Source organism: Aegilops tauschii, chromosome 7 (assembly GCF_002575655.3).
Source record: "Aegilops tauschii subsp. strangulata cultivar AL8/78 chromosome 7, Aet v6.0, whole genome shotgun sequence".
NCBI classification, from domain to species: domain Eukaryota; kingdom Viridiplantae; phylum Streptophyta; class Magnoliopsida; order Poales; family Poaceae; genus Aegilops; species Aegilops tauschii.
Genome location: NC_053041.3, coordinates 109637192 through 109657199, shown reverse-complemented (window position 1 = coordinate 109657199; position 20008 = coordinate 109637192). Strand labels below are relative to the sequence as shown.

At 44.6% G+C, this 20008-nt stretch overlaps 1 non-coding gene across 1 annotated transcript; it reads left to right on the top strand.

Annotated features, from left to right (window-relative positions):
- Nucleotides 1-3271: 3271 nt before the first annotated feature.
- LOC109744666 (uncharacterized) lies at nucleotides 3272-15815 on the top strand. The gene is made up of 7 exons (XR_012188490.1): nucleotides 3272-4441; nucleotides 8840-9038; nucleotides 10158-10172; nucleotides 13757-13904; nucleotides 14192-14538; nucleotides 14636-15050; nucleotides 15153-15815. It is a non-coding gene; the product is annotated as an uncharacterized protein (transcript).
- The last annotated feature ends 4193 nt before the right edge of the window (nucleotides 15816-20008 follow it).

The following is a 20008-nucleotide window of genomic DNA, read 5'->3' as shown; positions in this document are numbered from 1 at the left end:
AGGTGTGGCAAGATAAATCTCCCGACGTACGTGGTGAGGTGGGGTGTCTGTCCATGGAGGAGGACAACTAGGTAGAAGCTACCTGACAATCACACACCAGCTTCACACGTGTCCGCGAACCAACCTGTGGTTGGGTGGTTAGAGGGACTATGGTATCCACATCCCATCATGGTTTAAATCCTGGTGCTCGCATTTATTCCTGGATTTATTTCAGGATTTCCGGCGATGCGCATTCAGTGGGAGGAGACGTTCCCGTCGAAGACGAGGTGCCTACGGTGACTTCGTAAATTTCAAGATGATATGCCGGCTCAGTCTTTCAGAGGTGCTCATAGAGGTAGGGTGTGCGTGTGTACGTTCATAGAGGTGAGTGTATGCGCGTGTATATGAGCACTTGCGTCTGTACTGTGTTAAAAAAAAGCTTCACACGTGTCCAGACTTTCTATCGCTAGCTGCCACCGGTGGAAATTCCAGACCCAATCAATTTGCCATCAGCACAAGTCTTGGTCTATTTCTTATAATGTTTCACGAAATCATTTTAAACTACACTCATCAACGAAAATGCCAAATGAAGGCTGAGCTCTGTGGAGGCCAATTTTTAAAATTTTAAAATTCATATTTTTATGTTTCAAATAACTCTGAAGAAAAATACACGCGTAAACAAGGATGTAATGTGCATGTGTTTAAATTTTCACGACGAAACACGTTAAAATGAGAGGTACACGGAAAAAGTAAAATTGTGGCATTTCAACATTGTGCATTTTTAAAGCTATTTTTTTGTGCAGCTCACAATTTAAGGTATTTCATCATGCATTTGTTTTACCATTTTGGCATCATTTGCAATCAAACATGCTCCTTTGGTCAAAATACAATTCGAGAAAGTCCTCTCCATTCTGAAAATCATGTATATCATATATTCCCTCCATCTCATAATAAGTGTCGCTGATTTTGTACAAAGTTGTACTAAATCAACAAATCTTATTTTCGGACGGAGCGGGTACTACGTACTACCTCACCACCCCACCCTTCTGTTGAATTCAAACTCACCCAACAAACACAATTGATATATCCAGGAAACCAAATCAAGGTCGATCCTACAATAGCACAATTTCAATAGCCTCTTAAGAAAACTTGAAGCAAGTTTTGTTGATTCTTTTTTTTTTCATTCCCAGCAATAGCACTAGTTTAAACTTTTCTGCTTTTCACATCAAGTGTTGTTGATTTTCTTTTGTGTGCAAGATCCTAGTTTGAAATTCGGCCATACCAACCTGTCTTAATATTGCAAAATAACTTTAGCCAAACTAATCTGTAATTTTCCTTTTTTGTTCCCTTTCGGACCTGGAATAATATCAATACTCCCTTCGATTCATATTAATTGACAGACACACTTTAAAGTTGTATTAAGTGTACGTCAATTAATATGAATGGGGAAGGGAGTACTAGAATTTTTCTCGCAGTTGGTTTCAAACATCCATACATCTCCTTTCCGTTCAAACGCGCTCCTGGCACCGTCTAGTGATCATCACCTATATTTGTGGGGCCATCGAACACAATTACGGCGACCCAATTTAGTGCCCCGCCTGAACAAGCGTTGCCGCCACATGGGGAATTCAAAGTCGCTCATGTGGCACGTCATGTCCAAACAATCCTCGAACAGAACACTTGCCCATGTACAACTCATGTGGCACCGCTGTATTTGAACTCAACATACACCGTATAGTATTATTTAAAGAAGTAAGCCTGTAGAGCAAGGCCTTTGTTATTTGCAATTTCTATCATTATCAATCAACATGATCATTTTCTTATATCCGAATTATTTCTTGAAATTTGTCAACAATTTTGAAATTTCAAATTGTGTATGAAAATTTTATAAACATGAACACTTTTTTTCAAAATTATTGATAAATTCCCAAATATTGATGTTGTACACAAATCGCAAACCACATACTTTTTTAAAATTTATCAACATTTCTGAAACACAAACATTTATTAGATAATGTTCGTGCTTTCAAAATTTATTTGGAATTTAGAAAATAGCCAAGTATTCAAATTTTCAAATAATGTCCATGCTTTCAAATTTTGTGATTCCGGCAATTCTGCATTTTCAAATAATGTTCGTGCTTTCAAAATTTATTTGGAATTTAGAAAATAGTCATGTATTCAAAAAAATCTACACAAATAGAAAAAATGGTTGCGGAAATTCAAAATAAAATGGTTTCAATTTTTTTTCTGGAGGCGGCTATTCCGAGGCATATTGTATATATATCTGGTGTCACTGTTTGCATCGTATCAAAAATAGCCATTCCTGAGATCATCGTACTGTCAAAATGGGATAGGTTCGATCTATGGTCATGGAAGGCCTCCTAAAAAGATCTACTAAATTCATCGAGTATTCTAATTTTTTGCTTGAAATCTCAAATTTCATAGTGTTTTTTAAAAAAAATTGCGTTCAATTTTTTTTGCTCTTTTCAAAATATGTTCATGTTATGAAATCTGAGCAATTTTGAAAGACACGAACAAATTTTTGACATATTTGTACAATTTTTTTGAATGCCACTATGAACATAATTTATAAAACGAACATTTTCAGAAATTTAAACAAAATTTTATAAGTGTGAGCTTTTTAAAAAGAAAAATAAATAGTGATAAAATGACCAGTTCAACAATGTGTCGGCTCAGCCGCGAACTGAAGTAGAAGAAAACGAAAAAAGACGAAGTAAATAGGCACAAGCATTAGGATATCCTAATTGGTTTGTGTGGTTCTCCTTGGACAAGAGGCCTTGAGTTTGATTCACCTCGTCTGCACTCTTTTGTTCTAAAAAGAAAGTGAAAAAAACTGAGGGAACCGCAAGAAAAAAAAGGGCGCGGCGTATATGTACGCAGGCCACGTAACGGCGCGGGTGAAAAGATCATTCGACCTTTTATTATGAAGGGGTATAAAGAGATCTCAGCCATCAATGTATTTAAGGGGTGTACCGAAGCAAAAGTGTGTGTGCAATTATAACTACTGTGGATGCCAAGCAAAAATATGACTAGCAAAATTAGATCAACTTAAGAAAAACATCATTTAGCTGGAAATTCACCTTCTCAGCCCGAGCTCAAATGAGCTCGGGTGAACAGTAAAATCGAAAAAAATAATTTAAAAAATCTGATTTTTTTTTATGACAAACATTGACAAATGTTCTAAGATCCTGCAAAATTTCATCGTGGAATCACATTTGTGGAAGCTGTGGCAAAACACAAAATTAGTGCTCCAAAATGGTTTTGATTTAATTTTTTTTGTACTACTGTTCATCCAACCTCATTTGAGCTCGGGGCTGAGAAACTCTACTTTCCATTTAGCTAACTTCTTAGTAAGGCCTTGTTGTGCAATTTCTTATACTTAATTATCATCTAAAAATAGTTACAAGAAGGACAGAAAGGTTCTTTTCTATTTCTATGTTTTTTGTTTTTTGTTTTTGTTTTTTTGCTTTTGCATTTGCCCCTAAAGAGAGCTTGAACGGAAGAAGGCTCAACGCAGGGAGAGTAGGGGTTTGGTTTGGCCATTTCCTCAGCCTTCTTCTCCCGTTCCTCTCCCTTTTTCTCTCTCGTGGTGGCCGCCTCCTTTCAGCTTGCATAGCTCTAGATCTCCGTCCCTCTCTCTCCCCCTGCAGTGCCAGCCAGCTCTTGAATTTCTTGCTGTAGTGTTCTACACTTGCGCTGTTGCAGAGAAAGAAAGTAGAGGGGGAAAGAAGAAGGGGTTGCACGAAGAAAAGGGGCGAGAAGAGAATCTGAATTCGCTTTCAGTCATTGACCAACCCAACGGCTCCGTCGACCTCACCTTTCGAGTCTACTTCGCCGTCGTCCCACCCACCGCCTCCGTATCGCCTTCTCCGACGCGACGACCTGCAAGCGGAATTTACAGCCTCCAGCCCTGATGCGCACAGCCACTGAGCGGAATTTCCGGGAGCACTTACCAAGCGAAGACTCGAAAGTCATCGTGCTAGCCCTCCGAAGTTTCGGGGAAATTTGGCCACACTGTGTGGCCATCCGGCGTATGGGCATGGAGACGACGAGCAGACGGGGCAGTGTATATATTTGTCACGTATCGACCTACATAAACCAACTGATGAACAAGTAATTTACACCCTGCTAAGCAGCACCAGTGAGTTCTTAGCCTCGCGCATGGGCATGGGGTTGCCGGCGACAAGCCGCTTGCTGGTGTTCCTCTCTTTGCTCAAGCTTTGGAGCATCGCCGTCGACGGTGCGTCGCCAGCTGCCGGCGCGGTGGCGCGGGAGGCGACGGCGCCTGCGCCGGTGCGGTTCGGCGTGGGGGGCAGGAGCCTGACCTGCAATTCCGTGGAGGTCCTGGATGCGTTCTACCTGAAGCAACCAAGCTGCGCCAACTGGGCGGACCTGCGAGCCAAGGATTCCCGCGGAGAGGCCGTCGCAGCAGCACACGCTGGTAATTAACGGTGAAGTAGCTTTTTATTACTCTACAACACCTCGTCTTAGGCCTCTTTTGGTTTTGCAGGAATTCTATAGGATAGCATTTCAAAGAAAAAATTGCTTTGAGGTCTTTTGGTTTGTAGAAATGAATTCTTTTTCTATATGGGATAAAAATCAATCCTTCACTTTTGAAAAGAAAAAAGACATTACGTCAAACTGAGTGAAGAAATTCCTAGCCTATACATCAAATGACATCTGTTTTCTATAAGAATTGGGATATATGTCATCTCACTTCTTACAATATTCCTATATATTCATATAAATCATAAGGAGGCCTTAATCATTTCTCACGATAATGTTCGGGCGTGTTTGCTTTGTCCATGTGCATAGTCGTCTTTCTCAATTTTCCGATCACATGCATATAATTAGTTGGGTTGAAGGGAGTAATAGAAAAGAAAGATTTAAAGTGGCCTGGGTGAGCCACATTCGATGTGGCGGGCTGTCGGGACGCCCCAATATTCTCCTTTAGATTTGAGGGTTTACGTAGAAGCCAAATATATACGGATAAACATTCAACTGGGTACGCTCTTTTATTTCTCTCTCTCTCTTGTTCGTGCACTGTCCAGGTTGTTCACCCAAAGATACACAGGTTTAGTTAAGGGAATCTCCAACACGGATCATCAAATTTTTGGTCGTAAATGTTCGTGAACACGTCCATACGTCCATACAGACAACTGGCCGAATGGAGGCTACCAATCGGAGTCACTAAATTTAAGAGAACACCAATTTTTCATTAATTTTCAAATTACTTATTACATAACAAATCCCTAATAAAATCAATCTGCTCCTTCTTGTCGGAGGTGAGACCAATGACCCTTGTGTTGGACGCTCCGTCGTCATCGTCGTTGGCGGCCGACGCGACCGATGCGGAGTTGTCGAACGGCCTCCAGTTCCTCAAAGAGCCATTCCTGCCGGAGGTCATTGATGCGGACTTGGCAGCGCTCGCGCTCGATGGTTTGGTGGCTCAGACACGAGCACCGCCTGGTTGTCGTTGAGGCCTCCACCTGCGAGGAGCACCTCCGCGACGGCTGCATGGGTGTGCTTCTCCTCGATTTGAGCCGGTGTAACGTGGTGATCCTCCAAGAGGGTCAGGTTGTAATGTTTCTCCACTTGCAATAGTGTGAACCCCATCACGAGTAGTGCGGCCATTGCCTCCTCCTCTACGGGCACCTCCTCTGTCGCTGGCTGCTCCTCCTCGGCGACCTCCACCATGGCCATATGGTAGCCCTCTTCCTCCTCCATTTCCTCCTTCTCAGAGCTCGGCTCTGGAGAACTCAAAGGTTGGCCACCTCAATGAGGGCATGACGTCAGTGTCTGTGACGCGATCCTTCGCCACGATTTTGGACTGACGCCCCGGGACAGCTGCTTGAACGACAAAGTCACAGAGCTAGCCATTACAACAGCGGACGACAGACGCAGATGCAAGCTAGGGTTGATCGCATGTCAGACGACGGCTCGGGCGGTGAGAGAAGGGGCTCAGACGTAGGGTTTTGGATGTGGTCGGTTGGCTCTAAATAGCTGGGGCAGGCGGAGTGGCCGTGAATGCGGGCATTCTGGGTCGGCGTGAATGCGGGTAGGCGAACGGCCGGTCACGTCCGGTATGAATAAGGGGAGGGTTGTAGTGTTGGACGGTTAGGGAGGGGTTTGGGGGTGGGTCCAAGTTATCGGAGTCCGGCATGGCAAACGACCGAACTCCCCCATAGCTCCCCCGATTTGGGGCCGGGATGCGGGATTTCATACATACGGCCCAATGTGATAATCCATGTTGAAAACCTAAAAGTGTCCATTTGCAGGCATTTTGATGATCTACGTCAGAGATGCCATTAGGCGCAATTTAAGCATACCATACTACTCTGAGATGGCGCCGCCGCCCAATTGCACTCTGGTCTAGGGTCTGGTGAATCTCAGCTATGCGGATCTAGCGCCTTGTTGTCTGCACCAACATTGCTCGGCTCCGTCTCACCTCCCTAAGACTACCCACAGTGGGAGTAACATAGATAGTAACATCACACATATCTAGATAAAATAGATGATGTGGCAAGCAATAAATGAAGAAAGAGAGGCATGTAGTAACATAGCTAGTTACTACTAATATAAGTAACATCACACATAGCAAGGCAAGATGAGTCTATAGCATAATAAATGAAGTATTGCATGTTACCACACATATGTTACTCCCCACTATAGAGGTAGTAACATAGAGTAGTAACATGAGCATGTTACTACTCTATGTTACTGCCCATTGTGGCTAGTCTAATGGATGCTCCACCCCGTTCCGCTTCCGCGCCACCCTGCAGTAAACGTCAATGTGTTGACGGGCTGGTTGGCTGCGACCTGCGCGGCATGGTGGCCGAGTTACCGAGGCTGCTCGGACCGCGTCTTCGAAGTGGGATCAGGGTGCGCATGAACCCAATACCCGAACCCGTATAGCCCGAGCCCAAAAAACCCGAACACTAAATCGGGTAGCAGTTTTAGAAACCCGATTGTTTTTTAGCCGTAGAACCCTGAATTTTATTTGGGAAATTCGGGTTTCAAGTCACTGTACCCAAAATTATTAAAAGCCCGTGAAGTCCCGCCTCCTTGTAGGCTGGCACCATGCACTAGCGCCTCTTTCCTCTAGGATTTGGCCTCTGCCTCACTGGCTAGCACCAGTTCGCCACCAAGCCACATCCCGACCTGGCCACCACTAGCGCCCACCACTTTCGCCTCCTGGTTGTCGGCCACCTCCCAACCTGGCCACCACCAGAGCCTCCGATGGGCCACCACTTTCGCCTCCCTGTACCCCGTCGCCACCATCTGCGGTGCGCGCGAGGTTCACCACCATCACGTGCAACGAGACTGACACCCAGTCTCCCGCCAGCCGCCGCCATCACATGAGACATGCGTGACACGAGGCAAATTTAACAAATTTGACCTATAGACAAAATCAAATCACAGAATGAACTGTCCGTAAAACTATTTCACGCGGCTGACCTGTGGCGCCTAGCTCTCAGGCGCTGCACTAGTGCAACGCCTGGGAGCTAGGCGCTACACTGTATAGTGTGGCGCCTAGCTCTCAGGCGCTGCACACTGACTTAGTAATTTTCTGATCACACGTGTGCGACGCTGGCCGTGTAGCGCCTATCTGTGAGGCGTTGCACAGTATAGTGTGGCGCCTTCGTGTCGGGCGTCACACAAAAAGGTCAGCCGCGTGAAATAGTTTCACGGATAGTTCATTCTGTGATTTGATTTCGTCTATAGGTCAAATTTGTCAAATTTGCCATGACACGAGGCCACATGCCACAGCCGGCGACTGCGACGGAAGCAAGGGGCGGGACTGCACCGGCCGCGACCCACCCTCCTATCCACATGCCGCTGCCATTTTTCTTGTTGTGCTAATTCGGGCCATTCGGGACCGAACCTGAACCAGAAATTTCAGGTACCTGAATTTTTGTGTTTCTGTTTTTTGAAAAAAAAATCAATATTAGTGTTGAAAATCCGAATTAACCGACCGAATTTTTGGCTAAAACCAAATGCCCAACCAGTGGGGAATACTGTAATATAGAAAGGACTAGGATATACAGCGAACGTCAGATTTTTAGGCGAGGATGCCAAGTTTAGTTGGCGAGTATAGGAAATCCGCCTCGGATCATTTTTCGCCAGGAAATTGTCGTGCTTGCAAACTAAATTTGCTATCCTCACGCCAATATAAATTTTCATAAAAAATGTTCAGTTGCCATGTCTAATCTAACATCAGATTTTTCTTTTCTAAAAACACGTGCGCTTTGTTCATTGAAAATAACAGTTACATCCTTAATAAGGATGGATACAATTTCACTCACATGCTCCTCAAGTCAATTACCAGGCGGGAAAACTCTATCTAACCTAGCAAGTTCGTAAACAACTTTATTTGCTTCTCTATAACAATGTTCAATCTAGAGATAGTAAAATCACAAGTAATATGATAACAATCATCTGCTTACTGTCCTCCATTCCTCATAATGTCAATGACCTCCAGAATTCTAGCCTTTCCGTACAGAAACGGAGGTTAGTGTGTACAAATAGAAAAACTCAACGTGGATCATCGAGTGGAACTTGATGCACATTTTCGCAAACCCCCCTGACAACAACTATATACTGAACATGTCCCGTCATCATGCCTCTCACACTGAATCTGAGCACTTATCTGTGGTCCGACATCTGCGTTGGGTAGAGTCTCAGACCGTCAACCGAATGCACCACACACCTGTAGCACCTGTACCTCACTTAGAACAATGCAACACTCCGGCCGATTTTGTTGGCTAGCTAATTCCCTAATTGCTTCCGGATCATGCAATTTGCTTGGCTTATTTTGTGATTCATTTGAGCTTTGCAGCCGAGGACCTGATCAAGAATGCCCAAGTGCAAGCCATCATCTGGGGCCTTCAGACGCTGAACAATGCAGATCACATGCCACACCTGGCCGACCACAACAACATTCCGGCTCTCTCCTTCTACGGCAGCGGTGCCTTCTGGCAAGAAGATCCTGTAAACGATTCCGCGGGCCTTACACTAGGATCAAATGACACCATGATGTTTCTTCATCCAAGAACCGAGAAAAATTTTGAACCGGGCCTTAACCCCTTTCCATTATATTCATAACGGAAATACATAGTTTAGTGACCAAAGATCCAGACATCAACCAACATAAGGAAGCTAGAAAGGGGAAAGGCGAGTCTAAAGCATCACTGGAAAACCCACCATGAGCACTCGTCATCGAGCAGCCCACTGTGGAGCGAAAACCCAGTGACACCCTCGATCACGCTAATCTCTAGAGCCTAAACATAGAGGCTGACTCCAAAAGGAATCCCACAACAGTTCGTAACCTCCAGGTTTACAGGCTCACAAACGAGCAGAAAGACACTCGCGCAGGAGTGAGACAGATTATCCTAGCAAAAGTAAACTCAAAGCGTCGAAGCGTCGGAGGGAGCATCAGTCCATCGCTGAATTGACTGGAGCCACACTGATTCTCATCATTGTCGAAGCATTGGACCTGAGCATCTTGGCTCCGCGCTCCATGGCCTCCCGATCATCACCAGCCATCAAACCTGCCCAGTATGTTAAAAACCCACAAGCAGCATACACCACATTAAATGGAGTCTTAAGCACTTTTTGTTCAAAAGTAGCCTGGTTACGACAGTTCTAGATTGCCCAGCAAACGGCTGCCAAACCAAAGGTGTAAAACTTAACCCCATCAGGAAGGAATATGTAACACTAGGAGAAATACTGCCAGATATTGTTCGGGCAAAGAGATGTGCCCAACACACACCCAACCGTCCTCCAAACCACCCGAGCAACAGGGCAGGTGAAAAAAAGATGTTGCGAAGTTTCAACATCTCTACAGAACGAGCATCTAGGTTGCCTGCCCAGTTACGCCTCATCATGACTTCACGCGTCAGAACCGCGTCTTGAAACAATTGCCAGAGAAATATTTGGATTTTGAGGGGAATCTTAGCTTTCCAGATCCACCTGTAATCACACCCAGCCAGGGGTCTTTCCAAATAGGCGTAGACCGATTTGGTCGAGAACTTACTTTTTTTGCCCAAAGTCCAGCTAATCTGATCAGGTTCATCAGATAGATGCCAGGAGTTAACCACCCTAACAAGATCATTCCATTGATCCGTAAGGGGAGGATGTAGGTTTCTTCTAAAGAGATCATTTCCCTCGAAGTTTTTAAACTCAGCAATAGTGATTTCCTGATAATTACATATGCTGAATAAGGCCGGAAATTGGTCTCGCAAAGGAGCATCACCCCTGATAGGATCATTCCATACTCTGGCTAAATTCCCAGAGTTCAAAATTACTTCCCTTCCTGCCAAATATACCTCCTTTACTTTCATAATAGCTTTCCACATGGGGGAATCCCCAAATTTACTTTTCACCGAGGGTACCGTATCATTTCTGAAATACTTAGCATGAATCACGTCTTGCCAAAGGCCTTGTTGGGTTTCCAGTTTCCACCACCACTTGGTGAGGAGACTAATATTCTGTCTATGTAGATCTTTAACTCCTAAATCTCCTTTGTTCTTAGATCTACAGATTCTAGACCACTTGACCAAGTGATATCTTCTACGACCATCAGTCTCTTGCCAAAAGAACTTTTTCCTATGCTTATCAAATTTTTCAATAACCTTCTTAGAAAGCATAAACATAGACATGTAGTAGAAGATGATACTAGTAAGGGAAGAATTGAGTAGGGTCAGTCTTCCCCCTGAAGACGCCGCATTACCAATCCAGGATTCACAACACCTGAGGAATTTATCATCTACAAAGCTCCAGTCTAAAGCACGGAGAGTGGAATAGCTCACAGGCACCCCTAAGTATTTCATAGGGAAGTGCCCAATCTGGCAATTGAAGAGTTCAGAGTAGAAATTTAGTATGTCATCATCCCCCCTATGCATAAGATTTCGCTCTTCAGGAAATTTATTTTAAGCCCTGACATGAGCTCAAATGTATATAGCAGGAGTTTCAGATTGACCGCAGCTTCTTTGTCATGCTCAAAGCAAATGACAGTATCGTCTGCATACTGGAGGATAGCCACCCCCCCATTGATCAGGTCCGGAGCCAGACCTGTCAGCATTTTCTCTTTTTGAGCATTAAGGATCATTTTGGATATGGCTTCCACAGCCATATTGAATAAAAAAGGTGAGTGCGGGTCCCCTTGCCGCACCCCTTTGTAACTCTGGAAATAGGGACCTTTTTCATTATTCAACTTAATGTTAATAGTCCCATTATTAAGAATTTTCTGGATCCAGCCACACCACACAGGGCCAAAGCCCATGTTCCTATGACACTCAAGAAGTTAATCCCAATTGATTTTATCGTAGGCTTTTTCGAAGTCTAGCTTCAACACCACACTAACTCTTTTTTTTTCGCTGCTTGTGGTGAAGAATTCCATGTAGGATCAAGATGCCATCCATAATGTTTCTATGCTTTATGAAGGCATTTTGATGTTTGCTGATGAGCATATCAGCAAAAATAGCCACTCTGTTGTCCAAAACTTTAGTAATAAGTTTGTATGGGCAACGTAGAAGGCAAATCGGTCTATATTGCTGGATTTTCTTAGCTCCATTCATTTTGGGGATAAGAGTGATCACCCCATAATTCAAGCGAGCAACATCTAAGGTGTTGTCGTGAAAAGCATCAAACAAGCGCATAATATCTTTTTTCACAAAATCCCAGCAGTGTTTATAAAACTCAGCTGGTATGTTATCCGAGCCAGGAGCTTGATTACTATTCATGCCAAAAAGAGCTTTCTTCATTTCTTCTTCTGTGAATTTGCCAGTGAGGAGAATATTGTCGTCCTTAGTGAGTTTTTCTCACAGGTGGCCAAACAAATCCTTGTAGTAGGCTGTGGCATGAGCTAAAAGGTTGGTGGTCCCCTCAATCACAACGTCCCCATCCGTGAAAGACTGAATGGTATTCTTTCTCTTTTTTCCATTCGCCACTCTATGATAAAAGGTTGTATTAAGATCACCTTTTAAAAGCCATCGCTCATTCGATTGTTGTAGCCAGTACAACTCTTCGTTAAAGAGAATCTCATTGAGCTCTATTTGTAAGGAGGTTTTCCTCTCATACATATCAGGGTCGAGAGGTCCTTCCTCTTCTATTCGTTCATTTTCTTCCAACTCCAATTTGATTTATTTCTTTCTTTTTCTAACATGGCCAAAGACATTTGAACCCCACCCTTTAAAGTATTTTTTGAGCCGTTTCAATTTGATATTAAGGATATCAATAGGATCATCAGCTCGGACTGGTTGATCCCAGATCTTTTTGGCAGTGGGGTAGAAGTTTTCATCTCGCAGCCAGCTGAGTTCAAATCTGAACTCGTGTTGGCGGGACGTACCCATTTTCTTCGTTCCCGGGGACAAGAGGAGTGGGTTGTGGTCGGAAATATCCGTGAATAGTTTACGAACTGTAACCAATGGAAACAAGTCCTCCCAATCAAAACTCATCAAAATTCTATCAATTTTCTCCAGGGTGGGGTGCTTTTGATTATTAGTCCATGTGTATTTGCCCCCTCCCATGTATATCTCCCGAAGGCTCAGTGAATTTATGATGGAATTGAACTTGTCCATATAAGGGGATCGGTTCATGGTTTTGTTCTTCTCACAGTTCTCTCTAAGGATATTAAAATCACCACCCACTATATAGGGGACTTGCGTGTGAGCACACATCGAGGCTAATTCCACAAGGAAGTCATCTTTATTGTCATCATGGGCTGCTCCATAAACCGTAATGAGAGCCCATACAGTCTTGAGGTTAATATCATATAGGTTGGCTTGCAAGCAAAACCTACCAGGGATCCAGGAGACAACTTCCAGGGTTTCTCTTTTAGTACCACAAAGGATACCACCTGCCTTACCGATAGATGGAATCCAATTCCAATCAAATCTATCCGCAAGATCTATTTTCCTAAGACTTTTAGGAGGAAAAAAAAATTCATAGTCTCTTGAAGGCAAATAAAATCTAGGGAATGATCTTTAATCATGTTAGAGAAACAGGTACTCATTCCTCTTTTACCTGCTCCCCTACAATTCCAAAAGATGCCATTCATTTAATAACATTAGATTTTTTCCCCATTTGGCATTCCTACCAGGAGGCAAGGTAGGGCTACCACTGTTCTTTTCAGGATTTTTCTTACCTTTTTTACTCCTAGTTACTGGTCTAGATATGACAACATTAACCTTTCTTTCTTTTTTCTTTCTAGACCGAACTATAGTAAAGGGTTCCTCATCCATCTCATTCTCCTCACTCCATCTCATGTCCAAGGGGGTTTGGTCTCCTATTCCATTAGTCAATAGTAGAATATTATTATTGTCATCCTTACTATCTTCCTTTTCATCTAAGGAATCTCTATTTCTAGCTCTTTCCGGCTCTCTTAAAATATCAATATTAGCAAAATCAGAATCTGGGATATCTACACCCATCTTAATAGCTCTAAGAATGAGAACAGGATCAGACAAAGCATCAAAGGAGTTAGGTTTCATTGTGTCACCTTCCATGTTCCTCTTTTTTGCCGCAGCCGCAGCCTTGTTCTCCACTCGCTCCATTTTACTCTGCACATTCCTCAAACCGAAGCGCAGATTCTCCTCGGTGACTAAAGGGGAGTGGGGATCACCTCAGCATTCATCTCAGGGGACTCCACCCTGTACTCACTGGTCACTTTCAGCGCTGAATCATGTTGCCCCACCACTTCCACAACTTTTTGTTTTTCTCCCTGCTCATGATCATATTCCATAGTTTCAATGAGAACCGAGAAAATAAACGGCATGAAACTGGATACAAGAAATTCAAGACAAAATCACGAAGGTCAGATGATGCTGAAAGATTTTGCGAATGTTATTTATCCTATTTTTGAGAAACAAAACGTCAGCACGTACAGTACTGTTGAAGATATGGTGACTCGCAAATGCCGAGGCTCTTCCAAGATGATGCTTAGTGGTGAGCACTGTGATGAGCTTGTATGCAGCGTGTCTCCGATGGTTAGGCTTACTCCTACACACTTGCATCTCATTCTCACGAGTATTGTTTTGTTAACATTTCTATTGCACCTAAATACTCCCTCCGTTTCTAAATATAAGACCTTTTAGAGATTTCCACAGATGTATATAGACGTATTTTAATTTTAGAGTGTAGATTCACTCATTTTTCTCCGTATGTAATCTGTATTGGAATCTCTTAAAAGTCTTACGTTTAGGAACGGAGGGAGTACATTCTAACTTTTGCTAAATTTCTTAGGGATAAACAGGTGAAGTTGGGAGTGGGCGGTGTGCCATACGCACAGTCTGGTGCGTCTATGATTGTGCTCGTCGAGGATGAACCATATACAATCAGCTGGACATTTGTAAAGCCACTAAGTAGGAATCTTTGGTTTGCAACCATTATCTTCTTCTTCTATACTGGCATTGTTGTGTGGATGATTGAACTACCTAGAAATCCAGAATACCAAGGATCAAGTTTGAGACAATGTAGCGCTGGCCTCTACTTTGTTTTCTCTACTTTGACGTTTTCTCATGGTTAGCACTTCAACCTGTAACTCCTTACAATATTTGATGCATTTTCAGTATTTTCATTAATTTCTTACCATAGTTGTAAGATAACATAATCTTTTGGTTGTTCCATGCACAAGTCAAATTATTAGAAGCCCCTTGTCAAAAATTGTTGTGGTAATATGGTGCTTTGTAGTGTTGATTCTGGTACAGAGCTACACATCAAGCTTGTCATCCATATTAACCACGGAGAGGCTCCGTCCTTGGATGATTGATCTAGACCAGCTCCAACACAGTGGTGACTTTGTAGGATACCAAGATGATTCATGTGTGCGGTCCTTCTTGATGAATTCTCAAAATATCAGTGAAAGTAGGTTAAAAACCTACAGAACGAAGGAAGAATATGCTGCCGCTATGCGGAAGGGGTCCAAGAATGGAGGGGTGTCAGCTATCGTCGGTGCGATCCCCTATTTAACATCTTTCCTCTCTGATAGTCGGTACAAAGATGATTTTATGATGCTTGGTTGCATATACACGACTCCTGGATTTGGTTTTGTAAGCTTCTCAACCTAATAATTTGGTATATTCATGATTTTTCGTCGCAGCGCCATGCTGCATAGTTGGGACTACTTGCTAACAATATCTTTTTATGGCCAGACATTCCATCTAGGTTTTCCGCTAGTGCAAAATCATTCAACTACCATCCTGAACCTACCGGAAGGGGTTAGCGACTCACAACTAAAATGAGATGTTTTGGCACCACTTCAGTGCTGATGGGTGATGACACAACTCCTGACTTTGGTTTTGCACCTCTCACTTTACAAAACTTCTCGGGGCTCTTCGTCATCACTGGATCCATTTCAACTATCACGATACTGATAGCCATTGTGAGGTTGGTTTATGCCAAATGCACCAAGTCGAGAAACACTGACATGGAAAGCGCCAGGGATAATAGTGTCGAAGAGGATCGCCACTCGATGCAGAATGGCTTGGACGACAACCCTAGCCCTAGCCAACAACTCCTCCATGAAGCCGGAGATGATTATCCCCAGGGTGTGCGTGAGGGCGGCCAAAATGATGGGGGTGCTCAGCCTGACCCAGTGCAGCAGAATGTCATGCACGGTGGCATCACCCCTGCAGGACACTTCCAGATTGAAACTAACAATGTCTGAGTCAATAAATGCCCAAGATGAAGGGAAGCATCGGATGCGAGGAATGCGAGAGAAGTACGGCAAACCTTGGAAGTACTTCTCTCGTCATTGAAGTGATGTTGCGCTCTAAACCTTGGACCAATTAGAATTAGCTTCCTTTTCTCCTTCCCACACTTTTCGAGAGAGAAATTGATGTTCAACGAGTGATGTGTATATTGTCTATTCCGACTGATATTGCTACCTCACGCATTTGAAGCAACCTGACATACTAGAATTCTCTGATTCCATTTGCAAAAAGTAAATCATCTAGACATAGGCATAGTCTCCACATGTAAGCTTCATTCTTACAGTGTAGCTTTTATATGAGTGTATTATGTTTATATATTTATTTATTTATGGTGATCTAACGGTTCTATGTGCATTTTACAACCCCAAATATTCAAAACTGGTGACTTAGGGGGTACCTTTTTTTGCGGGGTAACTTAGGGGGTACCTTAACCCTTAGCCATGCAAGTTAGGGCAATAGTTTCCACGGGATGCAGCCCCAGCTCCAAAGGTGATCTAGGGTTTCTCCATTGTTGTCATCCTCCTCCACTGGTATATCGTCGGCCTCCTCCTTCTCCACCGCCTCAGCCTGTGGGAGTCTGCGGTGAGCCTCGACCTATCAATGGGAGTCGTAGTTTCTGTCTCTTGGGGCATTAGGTAGGTCTATGTTTGGTGGTGGCGAGATGATGGTGTCGCCATTTGACATGGGATAAGGTCTCCCCGCCTGGCCCTCGTTCTGGTGATGTTTCTCCTTATCTCGTGGAGGCATGTGGAAGATGGTGGCACTAGTAGAAAAAGGGGTTTCGTTTGGGCCTGGCCAGCCCATTAGTCCCGGTTCTGCCACGAACCGTGACCAATGGAGGCATTTGTCCCGGTTCGTGAGCCCAGGGGGCCGGCCGGGGCCTCGTGGGCATTGGTCCCGGTTCGTCCGGGCCCATTTGTCCCGGTTCTTGGCACGAACCGCGACCAATGGGCCTCGCTCCTGGCCCACAACCATTGGTCTCGGTTCGTGGCAGGAAGGACAGAAGGATGGCCTTTAGTCCCAGTTCCAGCCACGAACCGGGACAAATGAGTTGCCTATATATACCCCATCGCCGGCGAGCAGAGCACTCCACAGTGCTCTGTTTTTTGCTGGCCGGCGAGGGGGAGGGCATTGGGTGCTCTAGCTCACCTCCTATGCACATGAGGTGTTCGATGAAATGCCCGAGCCACACTAGTTAAGCTTTCTCCTCTCGAAGCTCGACCTCCGAGCTCCATTTTTTCCGAGATTTGTCTAGGTTTAGCGGTCCGTCATGCCCCGTCCTCGTCTTCACCGCCGTCGATCGCCCGCTCCGATCTCGTCGCCGGCACCACCGTGGTGAGCCTCTTGTTCTTATCTTCTTTCTGAAAGAAAAAAAATCTTACTTTAGATAGATACTTGTCTAAGTTTCTTACTTTTGACACACATAATTATATATAATGCACGCAGATGAACGGCAATGGATGTACGGTGACAGACACACCTCTGAGTACATTAAGGGCGTGCATAATTTTCTCGAAGTGGCTGAGGCAAACAAGCAGAATGGTTTATGTGTTGTCCATGCCCTAATTGTGGGAATACGAGGTCTTACTCTGACAAGAAAATCCTTCACACCCACCTGCTTTATAAGGGTTTCATGCCACACTATAATGTTTGGACGAAGCACGGAGAAATAGGGGTTATGATGGAAGACAGCGAAGAAGAGGAGGACGATGACAACTATGTGCCCCCTGAATACGGTGATGCTGCAACGGGGGAAGCTGAAGATCAAGAGGAAGCTGAAGATCCAGAGGAACCAGACGATGTGCCCGATGATGATCTCCGCCGGGTCATTGTTGATGCAAGGGAAAAGTGCGAAAGTGAAAAGGAGAAGCTGAAGTTCGATCGCATGTTAGAGGATCACAAAAAACGGTTGTACCCCAATTGCAAAGATGGCAACACAAAGCTCGATACCGTACTGGAATTGCTGCAATGGAAGGCAGAGAACGTTGTGCCTGACAAAGGATTTGAGAAGCTACTGAAAATATTGAAGAAGAAGCTTCCAAAGGATAACGAATTGCCCGACAGTACGTATGCAGCAAAGAAGGTCGTATGCCCTCTAGGATTGGAGGTGGAGAAGATGCATGCCCTAATGACTGCATCCTCTACCGCGGTGCGTACAAGGATTTGAACGCATGCCCGGTATGCGGTGCATTGCGGTATAAGATCAGACGAGATGACCCTGGTGATGTTGAGGGCGAGCCCCGCAGGTAAGAGGGTTCCTGCGAAGGTGACGTGGTATGCTCCTATAATACCACGGTTGAAACGACTGTTCAGAAACAAAGAGCATGCCAAGTTGATGCGATGGCACAGTGAGGACCGTAAGAAAGACAGGAAGTTGAGAGCACCCGTTGACGGGTCGCAGTGGAGAAAAATCGAGAGAAAGTTCTGGGCTGAGTTTGCAAGTGAGCCAAGGAACGTATAGTTTGCTTTAAGCGCGGATGGCATTAATCCTTTCGAGGAGCAGAGCAGCAATCACAACACCTGGCCCGTGACTCTATGTATGTATAACATTCCTCCTTGGATGTGCATGAAGCGGAAGTTCATTATGATGACAATTCTCATCCAAGGCCCTAAGCAACCCGGCAACGACATTGATGTGTACCTAAGGCCATTAGTTGAAGAACTCTTACAGCTGTGGAATGGAACAGGTGTACGTGCGTGGGATGAGCACATGGGGGAAGAATTTGACCTAAAGGCGTTGCTGTTCGTGACCATTAATGATTGGCCCGCTCTCAGTAACCTTTCAGGACAGACAAACAAGGGATACCACGCATGCACGCACTGTTTAGCTGACACCGAAAGTATATACCTGGACAGATGCAGGAAGAATGCGTACCTGGGCCATCGTCGATTTCTCCCGACCAACCATCAATGTCGAAAGAAAGGCAAGCATTTCAAAGGCGAGGCAGATCACCGGAAGAAGCCCGCCATGCGTACCGGTGATCACGTACTTGCTATGGTCTCTCATTTACACGTAATATTTGGAAAGGGTCCTGGCGGACTAGCTGTTCCGAATGACGCTGAGGGACGCGCACCCATGTGGAAAAAGAAATCTATATTTTGGGACCTACCCTACTGGAAAGAGCTAGAGGTATGCTCTTCAATCGACGTGATGCACGTGACGAAGAACCTTTGCGTGAACCTGTTAGGCTTCTTGGGCGTGTATGGGAAGACAAAAGATACACCTGAGTCTCGGGAGGACCTGCAACGTTTGCACGAAAAAGACGGCATGCCTCCAAAGCAGTATGAAGGTCCTGCCAGCTACACTCTTACCAAAGAAGAGAAGGAAATCTTTTTTGAATGCCTGCTCAGTATGAAGGTCCCGACTGGCTTCTCGTCGAATATAAAGGGAATAATAAATATTCCAGAGAAAAAGTTCCAGAACCTAAAGTCTCATGACTGCCACGTGATTATGACGCAACTGCTTCCGTTTGCATTGAGGGGGCTTCTACCGGAAAACGCCCGATTAGCCATTGTGAAGCTATGTGCATTCCTCAATGCAATCTCTCAGAAGGTGATCGATCCAGAAATCATACCAAGGCTAAAGAGTGATGTGGCGCAATGTCTTGTCAGTTTCGAGCTGGTGTTCCCACCATCCTTCTTCAATATCATGACGCACGTCCTAGTTCATCTAGTCGACGAGATTGTCATTCTGGGCCATGTATTTCTACACAATATGTTCCCCTTTGAGAGGTTCATGGGAGTCCTAAAGAAATATGTCTGTAACCATGCTAGGCCAGAAGGAAGCATCTCCATGGGCCATCAAACAGAGGATGTCATTGGGTTTTGTGTTGACTTCATTCCTGACCTTAAGAAGATAGGTCTCCCTAAATCGCGGTATGATGGGAGACTGACTGGAAAAGGGATGCTAGGAGCGGACTCAATAATATGCAGGGACGGGCATTCTTGGTCTCAAGAACACTACACAGTTCTACAGGACTCTACCTTGGCAACCCCGTATGTCGACGAACACAAGAACAGTCTGCGCTCCAAACACCCGGAGCAGTGTGACGACTAGATTACATGTGAACACATCAGGACTTTCAGCAGTTGGTTGAAAACACGTCTCAGAAGTGACACCACTGTTTGTGATGAGTTGTACTCGTTGTCCAGGGGACCATCTTCGACTGTATTGACTTACAAAGGATACGAGATAAATGGGAATACATTTTACACGATCGCCCAAGATCAAAAGAGCACCAACCAAAACAGCGGTGTCCGCTTTGATGCAGCAACCGAGAGGGGAAAGGACACAT